This window comes from Pleurodeles waltl, chromosome 5, assembly GCF_031143425.1.
Source record: "Pleurodeles waltl isolate 20211129_DDA chromosome 5, aPleWal1.hap1.20221129, whole genome shotgun sequence".
Classification (NCBI taxonomy): Eukaryota; Metazoa; Chordata; class Amphibia; order Caudata; family Salamandridae; genus Pleurodeles; species Pleurodeles waltl.
This window is the reverse complement of record NC_090444.1, coordinates 1,369,493,238-1,369,500,773: the sequence shown is the minus strand read 5'-3', so window position 1 is coordinate 1,369,500,773 and position 7,536 is coordinate 1,369,493,238. Positions and strand designations below refer to the sequence as shown.

Sequence of the window (7,536 nt, the reverse complement as noted above, 5' to 3'; positions counted from 1 at the left end):
GGTCCGTGTGGTGATATTGAAGATTTTGGTGCCCAGGGATGATGTGTGAAAAATCCGGACGCATCCAGTGATGCCTCAAATTTTTAGCCACGGTGCAGGCGCTACGTTGATCTTTGTACCGCTCACACAGCGGTACGAGGATTTTCCCCCGCATGTTACCAAACTTCTACTTCTAAGGGCCCAGGACCTGGATTTGCCACCACTTAGAAGTCAGACCAGAAGAACCCAGGTGCTGGCAGATGAATTCTTTGATGTCTCTGAGACTTCAGAACAGGGAGCAAGCTCAGCCCAAGCCCTTGAAGAAATTTCACAAGCAATATTTCAGAAAGCAAAGTCCAGTCTTTTCCCTTTTAAGGCAGAAGCAGCAGCAGAAGGCCAATGCAGCAAAACAACAGGCAGAGTGGCAGGTCCTCCTCGAGCATCAAGCTCTTCTCCTTGGCAAAGGTTCCTCTTCATCCAGAAGTAATCTGAAAGTCTGGGGTTTTTGGGTCCACTACTCATACTCATTTCTGCCTTTGAAGTAAGCAAACTTCAAAGGGAAGTCTCTGTTGTTAATAAGATCCTACCTTGCCCAGGCCTGACCCCAGACATACTCCAGGGAGTTAGAGACTGCATTGTGTGAGGACAGGCACAGCCCTTTCAGGTGCAGGTGTCAGCTCCTCCCTCCTCCCTCTAGCCCAGGAGACTCATCAGGATATGTAGGACAAAGCTCAGCTCCCTTTGTGTCACTTTCTAGAAGTTAAGCAAGAAAATGCCCACGAAAAGTGTCATTTTCAAACAGACAATCTAAGAACCAACTCTACCACAAGACATTCTTTTAAATTGTGAGTTCAGAGACCCCAAACTCCCAATCTCTAACTGTCCTCAATGGGAAATTACACAGAAAATATATTTAAAGGCAATCCCCATGTTAACCTATAGGAGAGATAGTCCTTGCAATAGTGAAAACTGAATTTGGCAGTATTTTATTATCAGGACATGTAAAACACACCAGTACATGTCCTACCTTTTAAATACACTGCACCCTACCCATGGGGCAACCTAGGGCCTAACTTAGTTGTGATTTACATGTAGTAAAAGGGAAGGTTTGGGCCTGGCAGGTGGGCACACTTGCTAGGTCAAATTGGCAGTGGCAGGTCTGAGGCATGTTTACAGGGCTACTCAGTGGGTGGTATAATCAGTGCTGCAGGCTCACTAGTAGAGTCTGATTTACAGGCCCTGGGTACACATAATGCACTATATTAGGGACTTACCAGTAAAACAAATGTGCCATTCATGGAAAATCAATTTCCAATATCTCTTAGACAGAGAGCGTGTGCACTTTAGTACTGATTAACAGTGGTAAAGTGCCCAGAGTATCAAAACCAGCAAAAACGAATTACAGCACAGGGTCCAAAAACAGTGGGTCAGAGGTAAAAGGTGCAGGTAAACCACACGAAGAGCTGCCAGGTCTAACATGGTGTTATTGATTTCAGATTCCTGTCATGAGGGTGGGATGTCTGACTCAAGCTGATGCTATGAATCAGTAACATTTTGCTTATTTAACTTGGATTTTGGAAAAATGCAATTTCTTCCATTGTGTCAAGGTCATGGAGTGTCCTCTAAATGACACAGAGTATTGGGGTTACTCATGGTTTCTGAAAATCAACTCTGATTTTGTCAAAGACTTGTTACCTACAAATGTATGACACCAATACATTTTGATTTGTTATGTATGAGTGCAATGGGTAACACATTACCTATTTGTAATATCTAATTTTTCTTTGAAACTAACTGTTCAATAGATTTAACAAAATGATGGTGGAAGAAAGACATGACAAATGATGTACCACAATAAATACAACAACAGTCTTGGAGTATGTGTCATTAGCATTTATTGACATGACACAACGGAAATGAAAAGTGTTTCAAACAATGAAACAATGAACAAAACTAAAAAAGAGTCTTTCATAGTGGATGAAAGTGTAGTAGTAGAAGCAAAATTGCTTGTAGTCCAATGTACAAAATACAAATGCCCTCAAAAAAGGTAAATAGTCCAAAGAGTGAATGTTGTGAATGCTAGTCACACACTGGAGAAAATTAGGATAGGCGTTTCTTGGAGGTGGAGGTCTTGCCAACTTCTTCTAGTAGTCCGGATGACAGTCCCCTCCAGGGAGGAGAGGGCACAGGTGCAGGAACTTGGGTTTGGGGAGCAGGCTCCTCTTGTGACAGGGCCTCCCTGTCTGTGGCTAGGGTTGGAATATTTGGTCCAGATGTAGAAGGATCATAGACAGAGGCATATTGCATCGGAAAAGCCCTGCACATGTGATGGTATATATCAAAAAGCACCCCAGTCAAGCAGCTCATTTTGTCATTTTGATTGCAAATTTCCAATATGAGCTCCCTCTGCACCTACCTAATCTCCTGGGTCTCGGTTATGACCTGGTCCATCATGTCTTGGGGCTGTTGTACTGCTCCCAAGACTTGGTTGATGTGGGCCTGGGTGAGAGTGCCGCCAGTGGCCTTACCTTGCTGGCCCACAGATTCCCTCCCACAAGCCCTAAGCCCACTACCATGTAGCCTGGAGGCAGTGTGCCCCTTCCCACTGCCCCATCCCACTTGATCCTGGCACAACTGGAGGTAGTGTTGGTGTTGTCTCAACAGCAGCCGGGACTGGAGGGAAAAATACTGTTGTTATGTTCCTCTGGTCACAGGAAGTGGAGGTATCCTGAGATGTAGTTGCAGCTGTGGTGGGAGGTGAAGGTGTGGGCCGAGTGAGACTCACTAGAGCTGTCTGCTTAGACAGACCAGATGAACCAGGCTGTTCGTGATCATCTGGACTTGCAGGAGTGGAGTCTTCACTGAAGGCTTGGTCCTAATGAGGAGTGGAGGTGCCTGAGTAGCAGACAGTGGTCCACTGGCCCTGGGTGTTAGGCCTGAAAAGAATGCAGACAATATGTAATGAAAATCTGGTTTCTACCTCAAATGTGTCTTCAGCAACCAATGAGGAATCCTAAAATGAAAATTCCGAATGATACAATGATTAGGCATTTGTGTGATTTTCATTATTTTACACATGTGGTCTGATTTAAACTTATGCAAACTCTCGTAATTATACTGTAGAGATGTTCTGAAATGCAAAATGTTATTTATGAAGTATACATTACATGTACCAGACATTTAACCAAACACAATAGTAAGGAGATTTGAGTACTAAACCATTCCAAGGCCTAGCAAGCTAAAAGAATTCGGCAAATTTTAGTTTGCTTACCTTTTATGTTCGGAGAGGATGTTCCGTCTCTCCTTTCTCCTCAGACTCCTGAAAGCACACAGGCTTCCAAACTCCCCTCCAATCACAACGCTGCTGTCAGCAGCATGACAGAAGCGTTGTGATTGGTGTGAGCACCCAGCTTCATCTCTCAAACAGGGAGTAGGGCCATGGGCACTTTCTCCTCCCAGCTGCTCAATACAGCCGGGCAGAGAAATACAAAGTGTGCATTACTGTTTGGCAGGCCCAACACGGCTGGTCAAAGCGTTATGCACAGTTATGTGCAAATAACCCTCCTCTAGCCTAGCCAAGCCCAGCCCAGCCCAGCCCCACCCTGCCCTAACTGTGCTCCAGAGAAATATAACCATGATGCTAGTAATTGGGATGTAACAAGATATTTTGTGGACTCAAGTTTATATATATATGGTGTGATAAGGGTGTTGAAACATTCTAAACAGCTAACTTAAGGACAAGAACTCCATTTGTGATTGCTGAGACATTGCTAAGTGCAACTTACCAGCCTCTGCTCCACCTGGGATTCCTGTCAAGCCTTCAGGATGTAGGATCTGCAAGACCTTCTCCTCCCAGAGAAAAAGTTGTAATGGGGAACAGGGAGCCTCCAGATGATGCTTGGAGACCAGTGAGCACACTATTCCCCCGCATGTCATTCCACCTCTTCCTAATTTCCTCCTATGTGTGCAGATTGTTAGCTACAGCATTCACTCTGTCCACTATTCTGGACCACATTTGCTTTGTAGTGTTAGGGCACATGGCACTCAGGCTGTGGGCCATGTCATGTTTTCACTTTTGTCTTCACCAAGACATGCTGCCTACATCGGCAGCCTGCTATGTGCTTAGTGATGGGTCCCATAGGGTGGCACAATTCATGCTGTAGCCCATAGGGACACGCTTTAGTACACCAACATATTTTCAGTTACCACACAGCTAGACAGGTAGTTGTTATGCAGCCCTAGTTTTCCTAAGGATTAATCACACTAACAAGCTAGATTTTCCTCTTCAGCAATACATTAGGCGAAGTAAAGGTAGCTTGAAACAGATTCTTAGCAATATCTTTGAAGCGCTTATACTGTCTATAGGAGTGGCATTAAACAATGTGAAGCTCAGAAAGTTCTCCACCTTAGTTGCCTGGCTTACTACTTACACCGCAGGTGCTTCAACTAGAATTAATAAAGAATTGCTTGCAATGAGAGACATGATTATGAAAAACTGCCTTGCGATGGATTCGTTCTTCGTGAAGAAAAGGAGAGTTTGCAGAGTCATTCATGCTCTGGACTGCTGTGCTAATATACTGCACATAGATAAGCAGCTTGATGCCTATATTACTACATAGCACATGAACTAACTGAGAAGGAAGAGTCAGGAGCCTGGTAAGGGTTAGTCCCTTTATTCAGATCTATTGGAAGGGGATTTGCTAAGATAGGAAAGTGTCTTGGCAGTGTAGGTGGAGGAGTTCTAAAATTGCTTTTAACCCCTCTCTTAATTACATTACTCAGCATTGCATGTGTGCTTATTTTTAAATGTTTTACAAAGGAATTTTATCATGGAATGTGATGTATTGGAAATATAAGAAGCTGTCAGCAGTGAGAGGAAGTGTTATACCATTCCTACAAATAGAGAAGGACGGAGTATTAAACCAAAACGAACTTCACAATATAGACTCAGTCCACATATATCATCAATAAGTGTTGCCGTATGTCAGCTAGTTCACAGTACCACATCCAACTCCTAAACAGAACAGGGAAAGATGTTGTTGGCAACCTCGAGCATGACACTCTGATTCCCAAGGAATCTGTGCAAACAGATCTAACCCTTTTGTTTGTTACTCTTGCATGCCCAAGGCAAACACAAGAAAGATATGAAAAGCATTTTCCAAACATTTATTGAAATTATTATATTCTTGAATAAAAAGCATGTGCTGCAAATGTTAGCAAGATGAGAACTACTAAGATAATCAGCATTGTTAAAATAGTGAATAGGATGAACAGTTCAACAATGGCAATTGTTGCCAATGTAAATGTTTGTGTACTCCTATCTGTATCTAATACTATACTAAAAACAAAGCATAGCGGGAGTACTCTTTGCCAGATCAGTTAGGATGGTATAAACCCCATATCTTGGTGTTAGGTGTCTAGAACTCAGTATGGGTTATCCTCCATGGCAGGATGGAGGTCGGAATCAACCGGGCTGCATCTCAGTCACAGCTGGTAGAGGTTCTCTGATAGTCCCAGCATTCAAGTGCTCCTCTCACTTGCTAATACCATGAAAGTTGCTTACAGGGCGGGTTTTAGTGCTGGTGACATCCACTGTGACAATCATTTTTGGCCTCTCTCTATGGCCTCCTCCTCGGACCGATAAGTAGTATGTTTTTGCTACACAGCACCCCCCCAGGTCAGCACCCCGTACAAGTCAGTGCCTAGTGTGGCCACGCCAGTCACACTGCCCTAAAGCCAGCCCTGGTTCTTTATATAATAACCCCTTCTGTGCCGCGGACGTAATGGTTACGTCCTGCGGCACAGTGCTGCTGTGCCCAGGACGTAACCATTACTTCCTGGGCACAAAGCCCAGAGGGAGCGCTAGCGCTCCCTCGGTGGGGTTACCCCCCACCGCCCCAAGGCAGGGATGGAAGGGGAAGCCCTTCCAACCCCGACCCCCCCTCCACCCCCGTGACGTCAGCGCGCGATCGCGCAATGTTTTCACAGGGCCTCCTCCCATCGCGCTGGAAGCTCAGCTTCCAGTGAGATCGGAAGAGAAATGCTTTGCATTTCTCTTCCGATCATGTAGGGGAGGCCGAGAGAGGCTTCAAAGGGAAGGAAAGTTATTTCCTTCCCTTTGAAGGCTCTCTCTGCGTTTTGGCAGCCGGATTGAAAGCAATCCGGCTGTCAAAACGCCCACTAGACACCAGGGATTTTATTTAAAAAAGGAAATTGGCATAAGGGAGCGACCCCTTGGGCAAGGGTCTCTCCCAGGGGGGGCATTTTTTTAAGGCCTTTTCTGCCCCCCTTGGGGGCAGAAACCTCTAGGCACCAGGGATAATTTTTTTTGTTTTGTTTTATTTTTGTTTAGTTTTTTGTTTTGCAGGTGGGGTCGCTCCCATAGGGGGCAAATTATATTTAGGCCATTTCTGCCCCCCTTGGGGGCAGATTGGCCTATTTTTATGAGGCCAATCTGCCCCCAAGGGGGACAGAAACCACTAGAAACCAGGGAGGTTTTTTTTTTGTTCGTGAATTTCACGTAAGGGGAGCGACCCCTTAGGCAAGTGTTGTTCCCCTGGGGGCAAATTTAATGTTGTTTTACAGATGGGGAGCGTCCCCTTCGGCAAGGGTCGCTCCCCTGGAGGGGCAAATTGTATTTAGGCCATTTCTGCCCACTTTGGGGGCAGATCGGCCGATTTTAGGTCAATCTGCCCCCAAGGGGGGCAGAAACCACTAAGCACCAGGGATTTTTTTTGCGCCGTCACGCAAGGGGAGCGACCCCGTAGGCAAGGGTCGCTCCCCAGCGGGGGAGGGGGGGCCACATTTATTTTAGGCTATTTCTGCCCCCTGGGGGCAGATCGGACTATTGTTATTAGACCGATCTGCCCCCGGGGTGGGGCAGAAACCTCTAGGCGCCAGGGCAATTTTTTTTTTTTGTTGTTTTTTTAGAGATGGGGAGCGACCCCATAGGCAAGGGTCGCTCCCCTGGAGGGGCAAATAGTATTTAGGCCATTTCTGCCCGCTTTGGGGGCAGATCGGCCGACATTAGGTCAATCTGCCCCCAAGGTGGGCAGAAACCACTAGGCACCAGGGATCTTTTTTTTTGCGCTGTCACACAAGGGGAGCAACCCCGTAGGCAAGGTCGATCCCCGGGGGGGGGGTGGGCAAATTTATTTTAGGCCATTTCTGCCCCCTCTGAGGCCAGCTGAGCTAGAGGCCAAAATCCACAGGTAAGCGCTTTGCAAAAAACACCTCTGTTTTCTGTGAAAAAATGTGATGTGTCCACGTTGTGTTTTGGGCCATTTCCTTTTGCGGGCGCTAGGACCACCCACACAAGTGAGGTAACATTTTTATCGGGAGACTTGGGGCAACGCTGGGTGGAAGGACATTTGTGGCTCCTCTCAGATTCAAGAACTTTCTGTCACCGAAATGAGAGTAAAAAGTGTTTTTTTGGCAAAATTTTGAGTTTTGCAAAGGATTGTGAGTAACAGAACCTGGTCAGAGCCCCACAAGTCACCCCATCTCGGATTCCCCTAGGTGTCTAGTTTTCAGAAATGTGCTGGTTTGCTAGGTTTC

At 46.0% G+C, this 7,536-nt stretch overlaps 1 long non-coding RNA gene across 2 annotated transcripts in view; it reads right to left on the bottom strand.

The window, feature by feature from the left end:
- Positions 1 to 1,857: 1,857 nt before the first annotated feature.
- LOC138297390 (uncharacterized) overlaps positions 1,858 to 7,536 on the bottom strand; it is a 44,589-nt gene continuing 38,910 nt past the window's right edge. For both annotated transcript variants that reach the window (XR_011204073.1, XR_011204074.1), the window contains exon 3: positions 1,858 to 2,915. This is a non-coding gene — a long non-coding RNA (uncharacterized lncRNA). The remainder of the gene's footprint in view (positions 2,916 to 7,536) is intronic.